Genomic DNA, 24,541 nt, shown 5'->3' with positions numbered 1-24,541 from the left:
GAGGTGCTCGCAAGAGAAGCGGTTGTGCCCGCAGCCGGGCTCCGGCTGTGGGCGGGAAGCGCGGGGTCAGTGACCGCCCGGCCCGCGGATCCGGCCAGAGCGGAGCCTCCTCGCGGGCGGGCGGGCTCCGGCTCCAACCTCCTTTTTTGCGCCCTTTTCTTTCTGGAGAGAATAAGTGGCAACCCAGCCGAGATTGGCAGCATTGAGCATCTTCCTAACCCAACTCTGTCTTCCTCCCATTTATCAATCCACCTTTCTAATTAGACTAATTAGGAGCGCTCTGGAGTGTCTCTAGGCCCAGGGACTGAAACGCTTAGAGGTTGTGAAAAGAGCCCTGAATGGCCACGCTGGGGGCCGAGCGGGAGCCTTTGCGACGCATTCAGTACAGAGTAACAGTGGCTACATTTATCCCTGGCCATTGAAAAGAGTCTCGATTAAAACGTTTGGGAACTAATGCCACCCTGCATCCCTTCTCTAATTAGAGAAGCCCGGGGTGGTTGCGAGAACGCCGGGGACCCCGCAGACTCAAGTCCTGCCCGCCACTGCTTTCCGCCCTTTCAGCGCAGCCGATTTCCTTCCCGGACACAAAGGTCCACCACCTCCCCACCTGTTGCCCGGCCCTGCTTTCCCACCCGTCCCCAGCCCCTTCGCCCGCGTCCCACGCTGAAGGCTCAGCCAACTGCGTTAGAATGCGCGGCACAGCAGAGAAGTTGGGGGCAGCCAAGTGGAAAGAGGCTCCTAGTTCCCTCTTCCCAGCTTGGAAAGCACCCCTTTGCTTTCGGTAGACTACGTATTTTTCTCTCCATCTGTCTGCCTCCTCATTTCTCACATTGTCTATGGATAGCTTGGTCTTACCTCTCCCCACCCTATTTTTAAACATGGTGTTTCCAAGACGAGCATCTGGAATGGGAGTCTCAGCATGCCCACCCACCCACTGTCTTGGTTGCACACTTTGCTGTAGGAATTCTTCACTTGCATAATTTGTACTTCTGTCACCAGTCTTTTTTAAAAAGCTAAACCTGACTTGGTTCAATTCCGTAAGCAAGCTGTTGATTCTACCTCCGTGGTTTATATGGAGATTTTTTTTCTTTATTTTTTTTTCATGGATTGGTTAGGAATGACCCAAAACACAAGAGATCAGGGATACAAGAGATAGAAATGAGAAAAGGAAGATATAGTGCAACTACAGATTGCATGCGTGTGTGTGAGGTTGTTTGTTCATTTTGTCGGTGAGAGGTTAAAAAAAATTGTGATGCTTTAACAAAAATTTGAGACACATTTTACCCTAGAATGAAGGTGACCAAGAAAGTTAGATTTCCTCTTTCCCTATCTCCCTTGCTCCCTCTCTCCCTTTCTTTCTTTCTTTCTTTCTTTCTTTCTCCCTCCCCCCCCCCCCCCCCCCCGTGCCTCTCTCTCTCTCTCACTTTCTCACTTTAATCCTCCTTTTTGGAAAAGAGCCAAATGTACAAAGAAATATCATCAGGTCACTGTTCTTGATCTTGTTAATTTAGAAAATGGAACCTCAGCTAAAGATGCTATTAACTAAATGCCAACCCACAGCATGCAAAATTCCTTGGATCCAAACTTCAAAAAAAGGAATGAAAGATGTCATGTGAGTGAAAGGAATCATGGAATTTTTAAAGGCCTAAACTGATCTTAATAGAGTTTTATTGCTTCCACAGCCTGCTTCACAATATTTTAATTTAACAGTTACAATATGTATGACTTTGCAACATAAATCGCATTAGTTAAGAAGCTGGGAGGAGCAGAGAAGAATGAGAGATGAGAAAAGTGGTTCACTTGCATTGAGGAAAATTATAATTCGCAAAATTTAAAAATTCTTGGAACCTTTGAAGTGAAAAACCAAAATCTACTCTGTCTGTGATTTTATCATCAAACCTCTTATTTTTTCATTTCTGTTGCTAATTTAAATTTTAATTAAAGAATAACATAGTAAAGTGTTCAACTCCTAAGCATTTAACTTAGTGAATTTTGTGTGTGCACACACACACACACGCATGTACACACACACACACAATACCTGTGTAACCACTGCTGAAATCAAGTTATGGAACACTTTTGCCATCCTAGAAAACCTCTCCATGCTTGTTTCCAGTCCATACTACCCTACCCCCAACCACTATTCTCATTTCTGTCACCATAGATTAGTTTAGATGTTCTTGAACTTCATATCGATGGACTCATACAGTGCACATGCAGTCTTTTGTTTGGCTGCTTTTACTGATCAGTATGTCTTTGAGATTCATCTGTTCAACTTTTATTTGTAAGACAATATAAATGGGAAGTCATTTTATATAGGTCAAGAAGAGTAGGCAGACACTGGAAGGTTTTACCTTACTCTGAAATTAAAGACAAACAAAATTAAATTAAAAACAAGCACTCTTTCTCCCCCAAAACTCCAGCCCCCACCAAAACACATCATTATCAAGGAGCAGAGGTAACTTTATGGTTACAAGTAAGTAAGTAAATAGGATGAAGTGTTTTAACTGTAGTGACTATTAGGTACATCATTTTCAACGTGCAGTTGTGGGTACATGTAAGGAGAGCAGAAGCCATAAGCTGCCTTTGTAATTGGATTCTATTTCCTACTTGCCATTTTAGCCCCTAATACTAGTAGTAAGTACTTTGGGCCTCTTCACAAAGAATGGTGTGAACTTGAGAGGAAAAGTGAATTACATCTAGTTTGTTCTACCTCAGACATGCAAGTACTTAATGTAACAGCCTGTCAAGTGTGCTTTGAATTCTGTTTGAAGTAAAGTGTTCATTTTGCAACTAACCTAGCAGTCTGTACTGTTTCTATGGATCATTATACAGGCCAGTTAATGTTGACCATAGAAAAGGGGTTCTCTAGAAATAAAAGAAGCCCAGCAAACCTGTAGAATTATGGTTGCCTTGCTCTCTCCCAGCATCCCCAGCAATGCAGCCACAAAGCCAGCTCTCTCATGAATTCCACCAGAGACAACAACTGCTCCCCTCCTCCAGTAAAAAAAAGACAATGCAGCTAGTAGGACTTTTTTTTCCCCCAGGAAGCACAGCATTTCCCCAGGAAGGACAGGAAGGTGTGGGCATGTTTGTGCCATGGGAGAAATTATGAGCCGAAGTGGAAGAGACTGAAGTGAGGTTTTGATTGCTTATTACTGGATGTTGGTAAATTTGAAGTAGAGAAAACATATTTTTTATAATCTTAAATCTAAAAATGAATATAAATATAAAATCTAGAAGCTCATACTCAGGAGGACAATTTGAAGACAAAAATCATCCCTACCGAATTATCATAGGACCCGTTATATAAACTGAGTCACTAATTTCTGAAAATAAGAAAGAGAACTGTACACTTAAAATAAAAAATAGCAATAATATCAATTGCTGGTGAGAATGCAGAGAAAGTGGATCTCTCATATGTTACTGGTATGAATGTAAAATGGTACAGTTACTCTGGAAAATAGTTTGTCAGCTACTTGTAAAACTTAATATGCACTTACTGTACAGCCCAGCAACCATACTCTAGAGCATTATTCCGCAGAAATGAAAATTTATGTTCACAGAAAAATCTGTATATAAATGTCCATAGCAGCTTTATTTGTTGTACAAAAAAAAAAGAAAAAAAAGAAGGAGACAATCTAGACTTCCTTCAATAGGTGAAACTCTGGGATGTTGACACAACAGAAGAATACTCAGTAACAAAAAGGAATAGACTATTTTTTTTAAAGACTTTATTTATTTATTCAACAGAGATAGAGACAGCCAGCGAGAGAGGGAACACAAGCAGGGGGAGTGGGAGAGGAAGAAGCAGGCTCATAGCGGAGGAGCCTGACGTGGGGCTCGATCCCATAACGCTGGGATCACGCCCTGAGCCAAAGGCAGACGCTTAACCGCTGTGCCACCCAGGCGCCCCAAAGGAATAAACTATTGGTGCATGCAACAAACTGGATTTTAAAGGCATTATGCTTAGTGAAAAAAAAGTCAAGTAAGTAAGGTTACTTACTATATGATATTTGTATAACATTATTGAAATGACGGAACTGTAGAGATGGAAACAAATTGGTGGTTACCAGGGATAGGGAAATTAGGGTAGGGTCCATATACAGAAGGGCAGCAAGAGGGGGAGGTTCTTTTGTAGTGATGGAAGAGTTCTGTGCCCTAATCGTTGTGGTGGGTTACATGAATCTCTACGTGGGATGAAATTGCAGAGAACTACACATACGCACACACACATACACACAAATGAATGCATGTAAAAAATGATGACTAAATATGTATATGTATATACATATACATATGTATGACCTACTTAACGTATACTGTACTTAACAGTGTTAGACAATGTCACTTTCCTGGTTTAGATATTGTACTGCAGTTACATAAATTAGCAGCTCTGGAGGAAGCCGAGTGAAGGGAAGATAGAACTCTGTGTGCTATTTTTGTAACTTCTTGTGAGTCTATAATTTTTTCAAAATAAAAAGTTAAAAAATCAGTAAAAAATAAGTAACCAGTCAGTATTTCATTGATAGAACTCTCTGATGTGACAAGAGCTTTCATTGGTTGATTTCTCATAATTAATTATGGCAATGAATTTGGCCCTGTCCTTCCAACAGGTATTTTATAAGTGATGTTCAAAAGACTGATCATTTTAAATTTTGTTTTCTACTGATAGGCCCAATGCTGAAAACTTTTTAGAACATAAAAATTTTTGCCCATTTGTTAGACAAATTCTCATTCTCATTCTTTGAGGGTGGATTTGACTTTTTACAAATAGCCAAATGTCAGCGAGAGTCAAATATGGTGAATAAAACAGATGATCAAGTTGGGTCAAAAGTTTTTTTGGCAAAACCAAAATGTCCCTGAAGACTTATCATCTTGTATAAAATAGTTACAAAAGCACAATTCTCAAAATGTTGTTGGGAACGATAGCATCATTGGTATCCACATGGCCTCCCAGAGTGATTGCTTAGAAGGAAATACTCATTTACATGCGTAAGTTTCCCTGAAGGCTTAGAAATTTTGCCTCATTTCTAGGTTCTTGGAAATTTGCGCCTTTAAGGATGGTTCTTGGGAATTTGTGCCTTATTTTGGAAATAATATGTTAAAGTATTGAGTGTTTAAAGAGTAGCACTTATTAATCTCTTTTAAACAAAGCAGTATACATTACCTTACCTGTTTTGTAATTTTGAACTATTGCAAGTGAAATATTTACTAACTTTAGACATGGTTGTAGTTCTTTTACTCCCTCTACCAAAGTGTAAGGGTGACTCAACCAGTACTACTAGTAGTTCGGTTGTTAAAAATCTCCATTGATAATGAGAGTGTTCAGCAGTTGCATAATTACAGCCCAGTCTTTTTTTTTTTTTAAGACTTTTACAATTTATTTATTAGAGAAAGAGAGATATCAGGAGCGGGGGGGGCTGTTGAGGAAGAAGCAGACTCCCCACCAAGCGGAGAGCAGGATGTGGGACTCGATCCCAGGACCCCAGGATCATGACCTGAGCTGAAGGCAGACGCTTAACCAACTGAGCCACCCAGGCACCCATGTAGAGCACGGTCTTAATGCAGACCCTGGTCAGGAGGTCTAGCTTGCCTATCTCTAAGTGGACCATAACATAAAAGGAGTCTAAATTCCTAGTATAAGCAGACCAAATCATCAGTGATTGGATTTCAGACAGACTTTGAATTCTGATGCCAATGTTTTAACCATGGTGCTTTGCTTTTTCTTGAATGCTTTGCTGCTTTATTATTTTATTTCCACTAGGAATTGTGGAGTTCTAAATATTATTAGTGGTTTACCACTTTTACACACATGTATCCTATTATTTTTGGAGATCTGTATGTGGAGAGAGAGACTGGCTTCTTTTATTCACCCATTCATCTACCTGCTTACATAGATGGGCCCCCCTCATTTTAAATAAGCCAGAAGGGACCACACAGGATCTAAGAGACTTGAGCAGAAGAACCAGATCATGGGTATCTGACAAAAATGTGGGTTTATGATAGAAAAATCTCTAGTAATTAATATTAAATTTTTGTTCACTTTTTGATTTGCCTGAAAATAGTTCATTATCTTAAAAATAAAGTAACTTAAGACATGTTACTTTGTTCAACTTGAACAGAAATTCTTGAAAAAATTATCAACATTTTCATTTAAAAATTCAGTGAGGGGCACCTGGGTGGCACAGTGGTTAAGCGTCTGCCTTCGGCTCAGGGCGTGATCCTGGCGTTATGGGATCGAGCCCCACATCAGGCTCCTCCGCTATGAGCCTGCTTCTTCCTCTCCCACTCCCCCTGCTTGTGTTCCCTCTCTCGCTGGCTGTCTCTATCTCTGTCAAATAAATAAATAAAATCTTAAAAAAAATAAAAATAAAAAAAATTCAATGAAATACACAAAAAATTAGTAACAAACTAAAACCACTTCCTATGAAATGCCAATGAAATGTCAAAACTTGGGAATTTGTTACCAGATTCTTGGGTCTATATAGCATTACAGGGACAAAATAGCATAAGGGTTGAAGAAAATACAAATAAAGATCACATTAAAATACGATATTGTAACTAAAACAAATAATCAAGGGAAACCAAAGTCTTGTACTTGATTGTTCATTCATTTATTCATCCTTCATTTGGTGGGCACATACTGTGTCCCAGGCATGGTGTGATGGGCTATGGATACAAAGAAAAATAAGTTATTGGGTTGGGGGTGGGTGGAGAAAGATAAGTATACTAATTCAAATATTATATGATGTGCTTTAATGGAAATGTGAACTGATTAGTTGAAGATCACAGAAAAGGAAATAACTATGTCTGGAAGGGTCAGGGAAGCCTCTGCAGAAGAGTTAATTGTTGACATGAGTCTTAAAGAAGAAAGAAAAATTACACATGGGAATAGAATGTATTAAAGAATAGCAGCATGAAAGAACAGAATGTTTTCAGTGAGCAGGTAAATGAATACTGGAGCCTCATCACCCTGAGTGCCCAGTATATACAAATGCATATGAAGTACTCAGCAGACACTCCTAGTCTGATCACCATATATGAGGTTTCTTGGCTGTGCCTGGAACCATTTTGGATGTAAAGAGAAGGAAAAGGTGGACTAGGGGTCCTTTCAGTTGAGTTGTGGGGTTAACTGTTGAAGTATGTTTAACCTTCCAGCGTATTTCTATTATTTTGACTCCAACGTGGAGAAATTGTATGGGATATGTAACTTTCTGAGTGGCAAGAGGAGAAGAACGGTGATTTATTTTTTAAAGATTTTATTTGTTTATTTGACAGAGAGAGAGGTAGCGAGGTAGGGAACACAAGCAGGGGGAGTGGGAGAGGAAGAAGCAGGCTTCCCACTGAGCAGAGAGCCCAGTGCGGGGCTCCATGGGAGGGCTTCATCCCAGAACGCTGGGATCATGACCTGAGCCAAAGGCAGACACTTAACGACTGAGCCACCCAGGCGCCCCGAGAAAAACGGTGATTTTAGAGACAAGTCTCAGACATCTATAGCCTATTTTTAATTTCCATCCTGATAAAAGTGGAAGGGGATAAAGAGGTAGAAGGTGAGACTACTAGCTGGCGCCAGCTGGGAAAAGTGAAAAAGATAGTGAAGGAGGCATAGGGAGAGCTAATTCTGATGATTCACTGTGGTACCACTTATAGCATTTCATCAAGCCCTTCCCTTACTCAGGGATAACTAGCACCTTCTCCATGCAGGAGTACCATATTTTCAACTCCTGCTGACAAATCCACTTAAAAGCGTCAACCTTTACATTTCTAAGATCAGCCTCCTTCTATAATTGGCTTCCCTTCTTGACTGCTTTGCTTCCATCCATAGTACTCCATTTTCCTATTAATCCAGGCTTAACATTTTCAGAATCATCTTTTATTCTTTCATCACCTTAATTCTCCCATCCAGTCATTCGCCACACTTGGTCAGTCCTTCCTTTGCAAAGACTTGCCTTTTCTCCCTTCTCCACTCCCACTGTTACAATCATGCCTGTGTCTGTACCACTAAAATATTTTTCTCTCTCTGGTCTCCTTGTTGCCAGTGTCTCCACTGTCCAATATATACTGCAGATGAACTTCCCCAAAACCTCTTAATCATGTCACCCTGCTGCTCACAAGTGAATCTTTATTGGTCTCCATACCGGTAGTATCTTTTCTTCTTTTCTTTGTAGTCTCCATCACATGACCCAACTGAGCTGTTTCCCTTCTCCATGAATACTAATACAACGTGAATAGTATTACTACGTAGTTCATATGTATGGTGCACTTTGTGCCGAGTGCTTTTCTAAATATGTTATGTGACTTATTTAATTCTCACAAACATCCTACAAGGGGACATCCCTGTTTTTCACAGAGGTAAACTAAAGCATGGGAAGGTTAAGCAATTTGTCACTGTCATAGATCTGTAAGTAGATGAGCTAGGATAGAGTTCTGATTCCAGAACCTGGGCTCCATTACTCTTCCTTGTCCCCGTTGAAGGACTTGTCTCTCTAAACCTGAAGAATTTATTATTAGTACCACTTAATTGGAATTAATTCTGTAGAAGCTTTTGTGAAGTGTCCACTATTAAGTGCCCACTATGTTTTAAGTTGCTTAAAAGTATAGCCATGCCTCATAATTCTTTGTTTCCCAGAATGCCTTGTCCATAATTATCATTCAATAAATATTTTTTGACTAGTGAATAAGTTGACCAATCTACTAGGTGAAAAATCTGGGTAAAATAATTTGGAGTTGATTGGCTTTGTCTATGAGGCAAAACAGTAAAGGTAAGAAACTGCCATAAAATGTAGCCTGATGGATCTACACCGTTCAACTAGAGTGGTAGAGTCGTAGTAACCTATTCCCCCCGATATTTGACATTTGTACTGCTATGCTGCATGACTATGACTTTTGGTCATAGACAAGTGTAGATGTATCTATAATCTCCATTTACCTGATGTGAGGGAAGACCTCTTATTTTAATTGCTGGTACATGACTTTTGAAAGGCTTTTCCATTTGTATTGATTATACTTTTCTTCATACTTTCATTTATTTGCTTGCCAAAAGTTGATTTTTTACTTTTTTACTTTTTTTTTTACTTTTATTTTACTTTTATTTATTGTTTTGAGAGAGAGGAAGAGTGAGAGAGATCACAAAGGGAGAGGGAGAAGCAGACTCCCCACTGAGCAGGGAGCCTGAGAGCCGAGCCGGGGCTCGATCCCAGGACCCTGGGATCATGACCTGAGCAGATGGCAGACACTTAACTGACTGAGCCACCCAGCCTCCCCAAGTTGGTTTTTTATTAAGCAAGCAAAAGTTACACCCGTACATTTATAAATTAATAATTGAAAACTATTCAGTATATGTCTTTGGGACATTATAATACCTTAAAGTTCTCTATAACTATAAGGCAGAAATTGGTACTACACTAAGGGGAATGCAAAGGAAAGCGAGGGTAGAATAACATTTATTATACACTTGCTCTGTCCTGGGAACTTTTTGGATCAAATCACTTTTAATTTATACATTAAACCAATGAGATAGGTGTTTGGCCTCTTACATTAGGAAATAGAGGCTCAGAGAGGTTAAGTAACTTACTTGAGGCCACGCAAGTACTAAGTAGCAGAGCTTGGGTTTGAACCCAGATCTTCCAACCCCACAGTCTATATTCTTTCTGTAATCTGAGAGGGCCTCCCAAAGATGATGAGTTTGAGGGAATGTTAAAGAAACCAAAGGGACACAACTGTGGAAGAGTGGAGATTTTGCCACAGCATTCCATGGCTATGATGCCAACTCACTTCAGAGTTTGCATTCATACTAGAAGGACCTAGAATATAGAATTAGCCTTATTAGCCTTCTCAGACTTTACAAGTACACCTGTGGCCATTAAAATTTTTTTCGCTTTTGAGAGCAAGTAAAGAGTTTAAGAAGAACCCTCTTAGAGAATCAAGGTATTTGAGCAATCTGGCATTTAAACAACTAAATGAATTGTTTTTATCGTGGATTAGCTGTTTTGAAACTTTGTTCAAGTAAACTAGTTCCTTTTGGTTCTCAAACTTACAAAATACTGGCCTGTGGAGTTAGGAGCATGAGGTCCACTACATTGAAAAACTTAAACCCAAGATACAGAAAAACCAAAATAAACCTCTTCTGAAGATGTCGTATGAGGTACCTTGAAACATGTCTCCTGGTTTATGTTGCAAAACACCATCATTACAAAACCGTCAGCAGCATGAGTATGCTGACAATGTGGGCAGACCTTTGCATCATTGAAATCTAGGTTTTTTTAAGAGAGGAATTGGGAGATCCAAATCAGCAATGCTTCCCAAACTTTAGCCTACTCAGAATCACCTAGAATCAACTAGAGTTTTTGATTCAGTAGGTCTGAATCAGGCCTAAGAATTTGTAATGATAAATTCCCAAATGATGCTGCTAGTTCAGGAATCACCCCGTGAGAACCACTATTCAAGATTATGAAGTGGGGCCAAGGATACAAGCAAAGTATACCCCTAATAGGCATCAGGAATATGTAGGCAGCTTCTGACATGGCTCCCGATGATGTAATCCCCCCAGGGACTTGCTTCCATCAAAGAGAATGCAGCAAAAGTGATGGGATGTCACTTCCGTGCTCAGGGTATGAGAGACGGTGTCTTCCATCTTCCCGGCACTTTCTCTCTCTTGCTGGTTTTCTCTCTTGCCCCCTTGTTTGCTCGTTCTGCTGCAGCCAGCTGACATGTTGTGAGATGCTCTACAGAGAGGCCCACGTGGGGAGGAGCTGAGGGAGGCCTCCAGCCATCATCCCTGGAGGAACTGAGGGTCGGTCCGCCACTCAGCAAGGAACTGAATCCTGCCGACAACCACGTGAATGAGCCAGGGACTGGATCCTTCCCGGTCAAGCCCTGAGCTGACGGTAGCCACGTGAGAGCCAGGGCTAGAGCATCCAGTTAAGCCGTGCTTGGAGTCCTAAGCCATAGAACCCGCAAGATAATAAATGTTGTTGTTTTAAACTGCTAAGTTTGGAGATGATTTGTTATGCAGGAATAGATAACTAATACACATGACCTCTTGCCTTTCCATGAGGTACCAGCGGGGCGGAAGGACAAGAGGTGGGAGAGAGACTGTGGCTTAGCAGGAGTGATGAGAACCTTCCTGTGCACAGAGCTATGCTGGTTCTGCACAAGGTCAATTCAAAAGTCTCTATTCCCATTTTTTTAAATTATTCATTTGGTGCTTAGAGTATCACCTTTAAATGAGAATGTTTATTCAAATAGTGTATTGCTAATTCTCAGAAGTTCTCTTTTGGCACTCTAAGAATAGCTGTATGAAAAAGGAAATGCTAATGGAGTAAGCAAAAAATCCCATCTGCTAGTTTGTAATGTAACTGCGCGCTTTCCCTTCGAAGGATCGCAAGTATTACACATTGACACCTCTTTGAAGGTAATACCTAGAGGCAGGTAAGGGCTAAAAAAACTCTCATGTCTAACATAACACTTACATGTAAAGTAAATGACCAAAAGGAACATTTCAAAATCGTATGGTTGTAAGTGCTGTTGTGTATTACTTAGGTAGATTTTTATATTTTATTTATTTTTCCATTGAAGAAAAACAGATCAAAGGAAATATTCTTGATGTTGTCCATTTTGTCGACATATCTGGAGACAATCTATTAATGTAAGTCAGTAATAGAATTCTATCATAAAAGACAAATAGATTATAGGTTTTTTTTTTTTTTACAATGACTACATGACATTTGTGGATTAAAATCAGGATGATTTAAATATTCGTAGATTAATTTATGTGGAGAAAAAGTTACAAATCATTCACTTAAACATTGGCTTTGTGCCCACATTCTGGAGGCACACTAGGGAGAGTTGTAGCTGCACAGCTAATGTCTACACACGGTGAATTTCTGAACATAATTTATGTAGATGAAGTGTGCAGAATGTTTTTATTTGTTCTACATCTCAGTGTCTCACCTCTGCGTGAACTTCCCAAACCCAGATCTACTCCAAATACTCTTACTCCCCTTCTCCACACTTCCCTCCAACGTGTTTGCTTTGGCAACTTTCATGTTCCTAAAACAATTCTCCCAACGAAATCAATCACTCTTGCACCCAAAGAGAAATACTGTGCACTCAGTGCGATGACAAAATGAAACATGTTTGAGGCAAACCATGTGTTCCCGCGTGTCCGGAATTATGCTATTTGCTCAAGGAACATGTTCCTAATGTGTTTGGCTTCTGTTACCCCTTGTGATTGCAACTTTCATTGTCTTTTGGAATTTATGATTTCAGAAGCAACTGCTTGGACTCATTTAATGGGACGCTTTTGGAATGTGAAGCCTGGGGGAATTCACTGGGCAACGTCATTCTGTTCTCCTTTCCAGGCAAGTTTGGCCCATAGAAGGGTACCTGGTGTTTGAGGAATTCTGGGGGATTGATCCTATTTTCCATTTGGAACCCCAGACAAATGGATTATCTAAATGACGTCGATCTGTCATGATTTGAAAGCTCTTTAGTTCACCAATCATGTTATTTGGGAAAAAATACTTTCTGGTGGTAGAGTGAGAAACATCATTTTATTTTTTTTTATTTTATTTTTTAAAGATTTTTATTTATTTATTCGACAGAGATAGAGACAGCCAGCGAGAGAGGGAACACAAGCAGGGGGAGTGGGAGAGGAAGAAGCAGGCTCATAGCGGAGGAGCCTGATGTGGGGCTCGATCCCATAACGCCGGGATCACGCCCTGAGCCGAAGGCAGACGCCTAACCGCTGTGCCACCCACGCGCCCCAGAAACATCATTTTAGAAAAGAAATTTTCCATGGTGCTTTCCTTGGAGGCATCCAGGGTACTTGACCAGGTTTGCCCCTTAATGTGACAGCATATTTATTAAGAAGGGAAGCACCAGTATTACCAGTTTCATTTTATAGATATGAGACCCATGAGCTAATCAGGACCTTGGCCCTGTTCTTTTTCTTCTGACTGATGGATATCCAACCCTTACTCCAAGGACTGATATAGGAAGAGGTCATTCCCAGACCCGTTGGGCATTTTAACCAGGTTTCTGCACTCTCCTCCCTTGGAGCTCTTCAGGAAGTCTTGGGTTCATTTCCTGCCCCATTCCACCTACCTACTGGGGGCCTTGGGAAACTCGGCTCCATGTAAGCCTAATTCTTTTTTCTATATTTCATCAGTCTTAAATTTTTTAGAATGACAAATGGGGTAAGTAAATTTTCCCACCAGTCTGGTGTTTAATACATTTAAAAATTAAAGCCATCAATCATCATTGCTGCAAACAGAATGACTAAGGCTCAGGGAAGGTGCACAACAGAATCATATGTGATGGAAAATACCTTGCCTTTGAAAAGGGGAGGGGACAAGAATTAATATGTTGTAGAGACCGGAATACAGTTTTGTGTGTTTTTTTACCCAGTAAGGAAATGGTCAGTACCCCCAAATTTTCAGCTCTTTTTGATTTCAGGGGAGTTGAAATGAAATATTACATTATCATCCTCCAAAAAATTTGGGGGGGGGCACTGCGTGCTTAAGAAGGACTTATATGACAGTGCACCAGTGAGGAGCTCAGGCTTGGGAGGCCAACGGCTTGAGACCCAACTCTGCCACTTTCTAACCTGGTAAATAAGCTACAAACCTCTCTGAGACTCAGTTTTCTTGTTTGTAAAAGGGCACTCCTAATACCTACCTCATAGATATATTGTGAAAATTATATGATAAGGTGTATGCAAAGCACCAGCACAAGAGACAGGCCAGATCGATGGTAACTGCCGTCATCATCATCTCACTACTGTTACCGCTATGACTTTCCAGCTAGGCACACATAATATAACTAATTAAAAAAAAAAAAAAAACCCAACCCCCAAACAAACTAATCCGAAGTACTTATGCTAGGAAATAACCAAGGATGGCAAAAGTAAGTGCTGTACGAATTTTAATAGAGGAATGATGGGTTTTAAAGAAGGGAAACAGAGAAAGCTTCAAAGAGGGAGGTGGGTCCTTTGTAGGGTCTTGGTCTTGTGCCTTGAAGGGAGGGTGGCATTTGCTACCCAGTGTTCCATCCCAGCAGTTCTGTAGCAGCATGGCACTCCCACGGTAGTGCCTCCCTGTTGTGCACGAAATGTTTGTGTCCCCTCAAATTCATATGTCAAAGCTCAAACCCCTAATGGTATTTAGAGGTGGGGCCTTTGGGAGATAATTAGGTTTAGATGAGGTGATGAGGAGGGCTCCCCACCCCCCATGGGTTAGTGTTCTTATAAGAAGAGGAAGAGCCTGGAACTCACTCTCCATGTCCATGTGAAGACACGGAGAAGTCCACAAGCTGGGAGGTGGGCTCTCACCAAGAAAGGAATCTGTTGACACCTTGATCTTGGACTTCCCAGCCTCTAGCATAGTGAGAAATAAATGTCTGTGGTTTAAGCCACCCATTCTATGGTATTTCGTTGTAGCAGCCGGATCTGACCAAGACACTCTCCCGTGGAGGAGAGGGGGCCATCAGAAGCCTCAGCTTGGGCACAGGAACAAGCCACCTTTCCTTGGTTCGCTGGACGTCCAGGCACTGAACTGATGTCTTTTTTTTGACTGGCAGGAGCAAGGTGTCATCTTTTGGCTGGGGTCACTGAATAAAGGAAATCTGAGTTGGAAATATTCAAACTTGTTCTCTTCTTTGATTCTGAAGAATTTAAGCTCCTCAGCTATGATTTTTTGGGGGGGAGGGGCTCTCTGAAACTTACTTTCCTTAGTCCCTTCATCTCTGCCAACCAGTTTCAAAATAGTATAAAGTGCAGGCAATTTTTATTAGTGCTGTTGTCTTTCCTTTTCTGTTTAAATTTCAGGGCCATGGATTTCTTTGATCAAAAGAAACCACAAGCTCTTTTTACACTTCTTGAAGACACAGATAATTTAACTTTGATTTGGGGAGTATTTGGCCCACCTTAATGACAGGTGGCAACTGTCATTAAGTCATTAAGATCAGAACACTCAATGACCAGTGTAAACCAAGCAAGTGGAGTATCGGAGAGAAGGGAGACTGTTGTAATTCTCCACATCTCTTCAGCTGTGTCTCCCCAAGCTGACAAAAAGCTCTAATAGAGAATAAAGGGAGAAGTGGGTTGGTGGTTCCTAACAGTTTCTTTTGCTTTCATTATCCTAGTATTCTGTTTGCTTTTGAAAGCTACCTGATTGCATTGTCAAGTGATACTTAGCTTAGGATTTCAAGAACTTTATAGATATTTTTCTTCTACATATACATTCCAACCAGTCCTGTGTCATCCTGCAGTTGGGAAGTCGTCTTTTTCATGATGGGCAGATTTGCTTTCTGCTTCTCAGGCAACATCATGTAAATCTGCTCATTTACACTTTCTGCAGCACTTCTTGGTGGTGATGCTCTACCCCCCCCCCCCAGCACCGGGGAGTCTTTTCTAGAAAGCACTGTCAAATGGATTGTTAAATTGGTCAGGTTAACCATTAGGAGCTTATGCCAGAGAGCCCATTTTCTTAATGACTTAAATCCAATTCCTTAATCACTGCTATGAATTAGGAGATTTCAATCTAGTTCTCAGTCAACAGCATTTTAAAAATTATAGTCTGGTACTTCTGCAGGTATCTTTACAGTTCAAGGTTGTTCACTATGAACTCTCATTTGTCCCTTTTCAAACTTGATTCGACTTAACCTTTTATGACCTTTCCTAGATAGTGGCCAGTAGCTCTGCAATGACTTGAGTGAAGTAGATGGTTTAATCAGTATTGACTAGACTCAACAACTTTTCTTCAGTAAAGTTAAAAGCCAGTCTTTCTCTAGTATTAGGAGGAAGAAAAAAAGAGGTAGGAAAGATTGTTAGCCCGTTAGAGGGACGTATGGAGGTAGATGTTGTTGTAATCCAGCTCTGTTTGTGTTTACACTGGAGCCTCTGACCGTGGGCTTTCCTTTCTCAAGATTGGGACATTTCCCTCTATTTCCCCTTCTGTTGCTTGACTAGGAAGGGCGTGCGTTCCTCTTGCCGTTCAGCCCAAACATAATATACGAAGCTTCCCGTGCTTTGGGTGGGGGGGGGGGGTACATGTGGTTGTGTTCTAAACGCCATCTGCGGAAAGACGGTCTTGGGAAAGCTTCTTCCCCAGAACAGAGAAACATCTCTGGAGCGAGTGATCTCTGGCGCGCAGATTCAATAAGCCCGACCGCACTTGGCTGCGTCACAAACCTAATACGGCAGCCCATATTGTTGCTCGGGAAGTCTCCAGCCAAACCGAGTTCTTGTAAAAATAAATACTCATCAGCAAATATTTTGATTAGTTAAAAATGTTCTAAATGGCTAACCCCTCGCTCCCCTGCTCCCCACCGGCTCGAGGGCGGAGAAGAGTGTCCCCACCCCACCCACCCCCTCCCCCTCCCCCCTGCTCCCGGGACGGGGGGATGGGGTGGGCGGCGCGGCTCTCTGGGCCCCGGCAGGTCGGGTCCCCGCGCCCTGCCCGCGCCTCTGTGCGCCCAGCCTTAGTCGGGTCGGGGCTCGCTCAGCCTCTGGGGCGCGCGGAGCCGGGGGCCCGCGGGCCGCGAGCGGCTGGCAGCAGGCGGCCTCGCCCTCCCCGGGGCCCGCGGGCGCGGCTGGCCCCGAGCCGCCACAACCTCGCTACCCTTCCTTGCCTTCAGCTCTTTATTAAGTCCCCGGAGCAGCGCGGCTGCGGCCGCGCCTCCTGCGCCCCGGTGGTCTGGCTCCTCCGCGCGGCGCACATGCTAAACAGATTAACATGCCTTGGCTGACCCACGCTTCGCAACCCGCGGATAGGGTTTCTGCAGCTCCATGTGGAAATTAACCTAGCTGTACCCGTGGTCAGCTGCGCCCGGCCGCTCCTGCGCGGGCCGGGCAATCCAAACAAACCCAGGCCGCTGGCTCCCTTTGTTACTCTTGGCTCCCCTCCCCCATTCCGGGCCAGATATTTATTGGAAAAGAGGTTCTCCTCTTTGGCCGAAGGTAGGGCACATTTCTGAGAGCTCTTTATTTGTAAATGATTTTTGGCAGGACCGGGCACCCTTCGGAGGGGGTGGCAGGGAACCCAAACTCCACGACTGGAGGTTTTCTAGGCCTCCACAGGCTGGAACTGTTTATGTTTGCACAGGGCATCCCAGCCCTGGTCATTAAAAAGACACGCGCTGTCTCTAGTTTGCTTTTTATTAACAGCCCCTCTGTTTAATATGGTTGTTTGCTTTGTTCTGAGGTAAGTTTATGCCTTCACCCCCACCCCCATCCCCACCTTCCATTCACATCCAGTAAGCAAAGTGAGGTGATTCTTCTAGGTTTTCTTTCCTACTTAAAGGAACGGAAAAGGCAAACACGGAGACTGGTGGGTAGCAGCCTGACGTTAAAACCAAATCAACTCTCTCTCTAAAACCCTCTCAACTCTTACCTCTTCCATGAATCGTGGGCATCTAAAGATTACTAATCCACTTCTTAATTGGAACTTTGGTTCACTGCTACTCATATTATAATTAATATAAACACAGTTTGGCTTTCACCAGATAGAGATTGGAGGTGCCGTGTCCGTTGGTTGGGGCTGCTATAGTGCTTCTTGCTGCCAGGAAGACAGAGCTGGCTCTTTACCTTCCTTTCCGTCTTGGATGTCATGACATGTCTCCATTGTCTGGGAACCACAGATGGCTCTTTTTGCGGACCACTGCTACTTATGATCTGTTACCCATGGTTGCCTTGTGCGTTACTCAGAACGGGCTCAGGCCATTCGAGGCTTCCCGCTGGGCCGTCATGCCACACTAGCATCTAGCAGTGTTGTTTCACTTTGCTGAGGTGGTTGGAGCATGTTCTTAAGTGTTGTTCGTCAAGGCCTGTGGCAGCCACCCATCCCATTTTCCAGTCAGCCCTCAGGGCCGTTCCTTTCGCCGTCCTGTCATCAATGAATGGGGTGAGACTTGCAGGTGACCCTGATCAAATTGTGATGGCAGCATCTATAGTGTGGCAGGGCCATAGTGGGACCACAGTCATCGAGAAGGTTGGGCACAGTTGTCCCAGATCATGTCAGCAGATCACCACTTGCCAGCCCACTGAGTGACATGCTGACTCTGTTGATTCATTTTGTCCTTTCTTTCAAGTAGTGTGTTTCTTGGATGGAGGGTCACGTTCCTGAGGTAAAAAGCTTTCAGAGCTGCAAAGCTTCCAGAAAAACAATCAGGAACCAACTGGCAGCACATTTTAGGGGTTTCAGTCTGACACTGAGGAGATGAACTAGAATTGGCACTGATGATACTCCCACAGCTAAGAACTGCATTGAAACTAAGCTATAAATGTGCTGAGGAAAAGGGAAATCATGGTACCCCTCCCCCTCCCCCAAACAGGCATTGCCATGAGAAACCTGCGACGGCAAGAGGAACTGCTGAGTTTGAAAAGAAAAGAAAAAAACAGAGAAACAGGCTCGAGCTCCAAGACAACACAAGGCCTAAGTCAGTCAAGAGCCGGTGGTTCGTTTTTCCTCTGGTGATGCATAACATCTCAGAATTCCTTCCAGCTCTGGAACTGTGGTGTTTAATCAGAGGCTCACTGTGAGCCTCTGCATTTCTCTCAAGGCAGCTGCCATCTTGATTTCTGGTAATCCTTTTTTTTCTTCATCAGCACCTACACTCGATATTGTCCATATGGATCATGTGTGTGGGAACACACAAATTACAGCTACTTTTGTCTTTTGTCGTGAAGGGGCTGACAGGGCAGTAAACACAGGCAGCCTCCCTCCTTCAGGAATTCCTCCTCCGCCCTGTGTGGCTCTAGCCCTGTGGATAATATCATTACAGGACTAAACAAATAAACAGTCGATCCGAATCAACCAGGAGGCACTGGGGACTACACAGTTCCTCTCTGCAAAGATGATACAAGTAAATTTACACTCACAGCTTGGAAGTGCTCCAGCCGCTATGAATAGCCGTTCAGTTCTGTCAGGCTAGGGAGGAGTTGGGGCCTGGGCTGACCCCCCAGCTCTGTCTTCGCTTCGCTCAATGTGAGCTTTCAGGGTTCTGTTTTCCTTACTATTCTTGACTGGGAACATCAAGGACCAGTAACACTTTTTATGAACCCTGAGCTCAAAGAAGACGCTTTCACTACAAAGTTAACATATTAAACCCAATGACATGGATGAAAGGTTAACACACTTCTGCCAGCCCAGAGCTTCCCCTTCAAATGTGATTTCCTGCGTTTGGACGGCAGTGACGGTTGCCTCTGCCACAGCCCCGCCTGACAAGCACGTTGACTCATACGACAGGTAGATTTCACTTCAAGCAGAGGAACAGAAGCTGACTTTAGTCAGAGCCACAGCAACACTTCCTTCTCGTCCTGACCAGTGAATTAATTAATATCATTTCTGCCACTGAAAAGAGTCCGTTACAATGATCACATGAATCCCACATGCTGTCTCCTTTGCCAAGCTTCAAAATGAAGCTTTGTCATTTCCTATCTTTATACTTGTGCCAACAGTTCCTGGTATGTGCAGGCCTCTTTCTCTGCCTGTTCTTGTGCCCTGAGACTTCAGTTCTTTCTTAACCATCGGTCTGCCTGAAACCAGAGGATAGGAGTGTGTGTGTGTGTGTGTGTGTGTGTGTGTGTGTAGAAGAGAAATAGCCCTACAACATTAACAGTGGTGGTAGATTATATTTTAAAGACTTCTTTATATTTTTCTGCCTTTTCTCATACACCCTACTCCCCTAATTTTGGTCCAAGAAGCATATGTTATTTTTAGAGTTGGATGAAGTAAGTATTAAAGGGTTTTTCTGAAACAACATTGGTCCTCTTGAGGTGAGCACTGATTTCAATTTAGCACGGCCCATACTCAGTAAAGGCAACCCCAAGGCAGAGTGTTACTGGCTTTTCTGGGTTATGTGTTGGAAACCTAGGGATTAGGCATGCAGAGGGCTTGCCTAAATTTATTCAGGAAGGTGGAGGTAGGCCAATGGGGGGAAAACACAAAACAGAGAAACAGTAAAATACAGACACACACACATAAATAAGACAGGATTATTTTTGACAGATGCTTTCTGGTATTTATGATGCTCTCTGGGACCCAACAGAAAACAACTCTACCTTCTTCCAGTGTCCAGAGGCCTCCACAAGTGAGCCCAGGCTTGGGCAGTATCTGTTTTTACATCTTAAACTGCAAGGGTTCTGGGTGACCACAAAGTAGTACTGCAGCATCTGGGAACTAACAAGAGGCCCATCAGACTCTGAGGGCAGGTGAGGGAGAGTGGGGACCGCTTGTGGGCCCCACGTGAAAGCAGCCTCCCACAGCCTCTCTGAGGTTGCCATTCTCGTATAAACAAGTGGAGGAGCAAAGCCATGAGAAACGGTGAGGTGAAACCAGTACAGGCCTGGGTGTACCCCAGGGGCATCTCAGTCACGGAATGGCCACGAGATCCTGGGAAAGTTACTGGTCGTTCACTGGGCCTTGGCTTCATTCTTTCAAAATGAATTGTTTGGTCTGCTGATCTCGGTCAAGTTCCTGTTTTGGAATGCGTGGGGACTCCTGCTTTGCGGATAGGTGTTTGCAGACCTCTGAGAAGGAGAGTTGTCCGGGTTATGAAGAAGGAACTTTTCCTGAGAGAAAGGCCCCAAAGTGCTCCACAAGTGGGTGAGGCAGCTAACCGAAGTCATACGAAGCCCGTCTTCACAATCCCAACAGTTTGAGGAAAGGATGGCCCTCAGATCTGAGGTTGGAATTAAGTGGGAAGACTGAGTTGCTCTGATCTTCTGTTTGTGGAAAAGTTTGGAATTTTCTCCCAGGAGACATTGCATTGAACCCCAACATGTGCCAGGTATTGTGTTGGGCAAGGGGGTAACAAGAAAGAATAGACTCCACACTTTGCTGTAGTGAGTGTCCATAGACCCCTAGTGCCCAACTTAGGAGACAAGTGTCTTTTGGTTAGTCGTTAGGAGCCACTTTGGTAGGAGACCTCCAGTCTCCTGGAGGTTGGGAAACAAGCTATGCCCTGAGCGGTGCCCTCACAAAGATGGACAGGGCACTGGGCAGGAGGGCGTTTTGATGTGGCGCTAGTCCCTCCACTGTGATCAGTGCTGACTCAGGGTTCTCTCCAGACTTTGAAGACCTGACTGTTGTTATGTTGCCTGTATTATTTTCTTTTACTGCTCACATCGTATCCAGCTAAATCTTTTTTTGAATGCCAGCCTGTCTTAGCTGCATGGGGGACACTGAGGAAGCAGGGGTTATTGTGCCCAGGCTGAATTTCAAAGGAGGAACAGGGTACTCCAGGGATCAAAGTGTGATACTTCCAGGAGAAGATGCAACTCTGGAAATGTCTCAGCTTTGGAGACATAGATGGAAATGAAGATTCACTTAGACAGCCATTTCTAGGAAAAATCTCCTTCCAGAAAATCTCTCAGTTCATACAGTGTTTAATAAGATGCATGATACTCTTGTAAGATACCTTCCAGTTCTAAGATCCACAACCAGTCTACCCATACAGCAGCTCTTCAGTGCCTTCCTGACTCATTGACTGGTTCCAAATCCCTGGGACTGGAATACAGTTTGGGGTAAAGGGAGTGATATTTTCTTCATTCCGTTCCCTTTGTAGATACGTGGCAGTTCCAGGAAACCTGATCTTAGAAAATATGGATTTTCCCTTAATTATTATTTTCAAAACAACTGTTCGTTTTACAGAAGACTTTCCCACTAGGCTGCAACCATGGCAGAGACTGTTAATTGTCTCACAATACCTGCCGCCTCTGAGATTTGACTTTTCCTTTCCTCATCTACAGCCAGACCGAGTCCAGGTTCCAACCATCTCGTGCCCAGGTTACTAGAGTAGATCCTAACTGTCTGCCAGTCCCAAGTTCAGCCAAGTGCCTGCCTGTCCACCACCTGATGAATCGTCCCAAAACATCAGTGTCTTTGCTGAGTCATTTCGATGGAACAAACTCCATCGTTCCACTGAACCCTATGAAATTCCAAACGATGGACTGTACTGACTTACAAAGAAGTGGAAGGTTCATATGGTCAACCTAATAGTTGGGCTAGTCTTCAAAGACCTTCACTCCTTGTGTTCACCTTTTTATTTGCAGCTCCAGTTCTACTCAGTGATCTCTTGTGCAGTGTGTTCAGATTCCTTAGAGCCTTTTTCACACGTCATCCTTCCTACTGTGCATTCGCTTGGGTAGTTCACCCTGCCTGCTAAGTTTTTCCTCTTCTTGTCAATATCATCCTCCATTTCCTTCAAGACTCGGTTCTAGACTATCTTCCTTATAATGGTTCCCGTGAACCATCATGTTTTGTGTTGAAGTATAACTTCATTGATATCAAGATGAAATGCCAGAAATTGATACTTGTTATACCAGAATCATGCTATTTTTCTGGATAATGTTTAAGATATTTACCTCTAATTGTGTTCTGTTAGTATGAGAAGTTAACCTTCCTCCCCACCCCCAAATAATAGAGCAAATTTTTTATGTCAGGTCAACAAATACCACTTATATGGCATCTTTCCTTTAGGATAACTTGAATTTCTGTAGCATTTTCTAACAATACAATTATCTTCTTTCCTAAATAAACTGTAAAATCTTCAAGAGCTGATTGTGTCCTCTAATTTTTAAAGCAATTTCTAATTTAAAAAATGTTTTGCTCATGATGGGTGCTTAGTAAATGCTTTCTGGCTTGAATAAGCCATTAAAACCATTCACTTTTCTAGTTAGACTAAGAAAGACCCTCTCAGTAAAATGTCACAATTGTCTGTAGAATGGGAAATATGTGAATGACGCTAGCTGAGGTGATGTGACTCCCCCTCCCCCCCACACACAGAGGGACTCACTTCAATCATTTCTTCTCACTGGTGAATATGGTTTTAGATCTGAAAAGCATGTCCTGTTTTCTTCCTCCCCTCTAACTCATCACATTTCTTTCTTCTTTGGAAGCTCCCTTATTCATAGTCTATGTTGTAACTCTGGCTTTCCATGTCTAGACTATGAGTACTCAGGGGATGTTGACGGATGTTTGATGAATGCATATGTGAATGGTCAGCATGGAGTTCTGTTTCACGTGAGAGCAAAACTCAAGGCTGCGAAATAGTGCGTATCACCACTAGAGTTTGCACACCTCTGGCTGAGGAGAATCACAGTGCTCTGTGTGGCCCTCACCCAAGCGTTCTTGTTGTGTTGCTCAAAAAGAAACAACTGGTTCTTAAGCCTTGCAAAAGCTCCACTTCAGTTGCCAAGTTGCCTTTGTCTCCCCTCTTGACCCCCTTTCTGGTCTCATCACCTGCTTGTCCTCCTGATGCCCCACCACAGGGCTCAGAACACACATGGCCCAGAAGCTGGCAGGTTTGTTTCCTCGCTCGTAAAGTTTGACACGAAGGGCTCACAGGAAGGAAGGAGGAATTAGAGGCAGTCTCTACCTCGTGGGCTAGTAATACTTAAGTACGTACCTTTGTTTCTTGGCTAGAAATAACTTCAGTTAGGATGGCTTCAGTGTGACTTCTTTAGCTTTCAGGTTTTTCTAATCTGAAATATGAAACAGTGGTATCTCTCTCCATGGCCAAAGGCATTGTCGTGATTCTGGAGATGACAAGAATTTGACCAGAGTTTGTAAATGATTTAATGATTAGGAAACACATCCTAAGGAATATTATTTGAGTGTCTACTATTTGGTTTCACGTGGGGGAGAAAGGAATGAGGAGTACCTTTAGAATGGTGTTCAACTATAAAGAAAGAAAAATTGTTGACCAGCTGTTTTCAATTTCACCTGAGAAGAATGAAAAGAAAAAGAGAGAATGAATATAAGAAGCACTGTGGGGAATGTCAAGCAGACTTTTCTGACACTATGGATCAGTGGTTCTTAAATTTTAGTGCGCACACCCCCCGCCCCATCCCCATGAACTTGTTTAAAATGCAAGTTCCTGGCCTCTGCTCTTAGCAGTTCTGACTTGGTGGCTCTGGAGTGGAGCCTAAGAATCTGCATTTTTCATCAGCCCCTCCCAAAGTTGAATTGGGGCAAATGGTCCTGAGATCATACTTTGAGAACTGATGGGTTGGATGACTGAACGGAATGGATTCGTCGGGGACTCACCGAGCTTTTCTTTTCTGGAACATCTCATTAAGACATTTTGGGTTATTTTATTTCATTTAAACAGAGAAGAGATTACCATTTATTTAGGGACATGTATGAGGTTGAAAGTGTCCCTCCAAATTCATGTCCTTCCAAATAGGCCAGTGCCTTGATCTCAGATTTCTAGCCTCCAGAGCCAGAACCGTGAGGAAGAACGTCTGTTGTGTAAGCCACCCCCCCCCCCGTTTATCATATTTTGTTAGAGCAGCGTCCGCACATCAATACACCTGGTCCTCATAAAAAGAGGAGAAGGCGCTGTGACGATGGAGGCAGAGACTGGGGTGATGCAGCGCCAGTAATGCGCGAAGCGGGAGGCAAGGGAGGGTCCTCTCTGGAGTCTTCAGAGAGCAGGGCCCACCGACACCTTGGTTTTGGACTTCTCGCCTCTGGAATTACACGAAAATACACTTCTCTTGTTTGAAGCCATGCAGTTTTGGTACCTTGTCATT

The 24,541-nt window shown here is 43.1% G+C and overlaps 1 protein-coding gene across 5 annotated transcripts in view; it reads left to right on the top strand.

Annotated features, from left to right (window-relative positions):
- The window catches only part of FOXD1 (forkhead box D1), a 178,671-nt gene that overhangs the window by 12,113 nt on the left and 142,017 nt on the right, over positions 1-24,541 (top strand). Inside the window, exon 3 of one of the 5 annotated variants that reach the window (XM_057307289.1) lies at positions 18,337-19,058. The exons of 3 other annotated variants lie outside the window; for them this stretch is intronic. The gene's annotated coding sequence lies outside the window, so the exon portion shown is untranslated. Of the gene's footprint in view, positions 1-12,273; positions 12,462-18,336; positions 19,059-24,541 lie in introns of those variants that run through there. One more of the 5 variants, XM_057307288.1, reaches the window with a different exon arrangement.

Source organism: Ursus arctos, unplaced genomic scaffold (genome assembly GCF_023065955.2).
Source record: "Ursus arctos isolate Adak ecotype North America unplaced genomic scaffold, UrsArc2.0 scaffold_5, whole genome shotgun sequence".
Classification (NCBI taxonomy): Eukaryota; Metazoa; Chordata; class Mammalia; order Carnivora; family Ursidae; genus Ursus; species Ursus arctos.
Note: the sequence above shows the minus strand (reverse complement) of the source record. Positions and strands in the feature narration are given on the sequence as shown.